Source organism: Chinchilla lanigera, unplaced genomic scaffold (assembly GCF_000276665.1).
Source record: "Chinchilla lanigera isolate Chin_1 unplaced genomic scaffold, ChiLan1.0 scaffold00008, whole genome shotgun sequence".
Classification (NCBI taxonomy): Eukaryota; Metazoa; Chordata; class Mammalia; order Rodentia; family Chinchillidae; genus Chinchilla; species Chinchilla lanigera.
The window spans coordinates 37,523,024-37,525,463 of NW_004955409.1; positions in this window are offsets into that span (position 1 = coordinate 37,523,024).

Below are 2,440 nucleotides of genomic sequence, written 5' to 3' on the forward strand. Positions count from 1 at the left end.
TCTATTTTGAGACAGGGTCTTGCTATGCAGTTCAGGCTGGCCTTGAGCTCACTTTGTAGCCCAGGCTGGTCTTGAACTTGCAATGATCCTCCTGCCTCAGCCTCCTGAGTGCGGGCATTATAGGCACAGATTTATTTATTTATTTGACACCAGGAATCAAACTCAGGACCTTGTGCTTGCCAGGCAGGTGCTATGTGCTGAGCTCTATCCCCAGCCCCCATTTATTTATTTTGTGGTACACACTTAAGTTAGCTACTGTTTTTCAGTGCCAGGCTTTATGCTAAACTCTTTCTGATTTTCACACTGAACTCCCAGAGATTTTCAGCTCAAGTTTTGGGGCACATGAGTTTTCATGAACATCTCAGGAGAGATATTGGAGGCTGTTTGCCCAAGGCCTGCATGAATGAAGAATTTTTCTGATTCCTTGATGCTTTTGTAGCTGGCCAAGTGCAGTTTTTATAAAGCAGTAAATATTTGCAAGAGATGAACAGCAGGAAGTGGGTAGAGAAATGGATGTGTGCTCAGGAGCCGCAGACAGCTTGGATATCTGGGAAGCTCTCAGGTCAGGGGCATGAATTTATTGGCTTCAGTGTCGCTGCCCTGAAGGTCACGAGATGTCCTTTTTGTCCTGATGTCAGCTAAAAGCGGCTCTTTGGTAGGATCTGTCCATGGAGCACATTTGCTGAAACATCTTAGCTTTGTTACATTTAGGAATTTTAAAAGCATATAAGAGGCCAGCCTGGGCCACATAGTGAGTTCAAGGCCAGCCTGAACTACACAGTGAGACCCTGTCTCAAAACAAAAAAATAAGGGGCTGGGGATTTAGCTCAGCAGCACAGTGCCTGCCTGGCAAGTGCAAGGTTGTGAGTTCGATTGCCGGTACTGGAAGAAAAACCAAAAAAAAAAAAAACAAAACCAAACCAAACCAAAACAAAAAAACTAACTTAGCTCTCAAAACAAAAAAATAAAAATGTGTAAAGTATTTTATGTGGTTCTTGTGGAAGGATAATAACATAAATAACCAGTGGGGAGAGGTTGATTTTCAAGAAGTGGGGTGTCCACTGGCCAGGCCTAGCCTGGGGACGTGCTGACTGTATGAAATGTTCTCCATGTGCCTCTTCCAGTCTGCACTTCATGGTCTCCCCTGTGCCCAAGAGGCGGACCTGTAGGAACTGCGCCCCCTGCTTCCCATGACGTTAGGTGTTTTGTTTGGTTTGGGAGCAGCAGTGAGTGATGAAGGGACCGGGGAGTGAGGTTGGGATTTTTATTTTTGTTGTTGAGACAAGGTTTCACTCTGTAGTCCAGGCTGGCCTTGAACTCACTCTGTAGCCCATACTGGTCTCAAACTCACAGCGATCCTCCTGCCTCAGCCTCCCCAGTGCTGGAGCCACAGGTGTGTGCCACCATGTCAGGCTTTGAGTTTGGGATCTTGAGCCCCTGGCCAGGCATCAGGTGTCCTGTGTCCCCTGAGTGAAGGCCACAGCTCCTGTTCTGTGGCCCCTTCCTTGTGGCTGTTGTAGTTTCTGCTCACCATGCCCTCTTCCTGCTGCCTCGCAGGTAAGGGCTCCTTGGAGCATCTCCATCCCCACTGGTTTCTCTGCCCTCTGCCTGCACCATTGTAAATAATCCTCTATTAAACTCTCAATTATCCTGCTTGAATGAGCATTCTCATACTTTGGGGATCCCAAATGCCTAAGCTTATTAGTAGTATGTTATGATTTAGATATCAGACCTTTCGAAGAACTTGAGCCTTTATGTCACAGTGGCTTCTTAGTTTGATGGGAAGATAGAGCGACCAAGATAAAGTTGTAGCCAAAGAACAAATATTTACAATCCACCAGGTACCTTCCACATGCCAGGCCTGGACATACAAGTGATACATGATCTCAGCCATTCAGAAATGCTTGGACACTTCTGTTAGCAGTCACGCCGGAGGAGCCGAGTGTGGTGGCGCTTGCCTGCAATCCCAGTACTGAGGAGGCTGAGGCAGGAGGACTGTTGCAAGTTCAAGGCCAGCCTGGGCTACATAGTGAGTTCAAGAACAGTCTGAACCACAGAGCGAGACCCGCTCAGCCCTCCTTGGACAATCTCTGCTCTCATGGTCCTCTCTACAAATCACCTTCTGGATCGGGCCAAAGAAGCTTTCAAAATTAGATCACTAGAAGTCTGAGTCCCAGCCTGGACAATGTAGTGAGACCAATTTGTAGAGGTTTCAGCCCATAATCAGCTGGCTCCAAGGCAGGGTGGCAGAACACAGGGGCATCACAGAAGAGAAACAGTTCATGGCAAAGCAGGCAGGAGAGAGCGAGCAGCAAGATCACAGATTTAAAAAGCCATGGCTTAGGGGCTGGGGATTTAGCTCAGCGGCAAAGTGCCTGCCTGGCAAGTGCAAGGTCGTGAGTTCGGTTCCTGGTACCGGAGAAAAACCAAAACCAAAAAA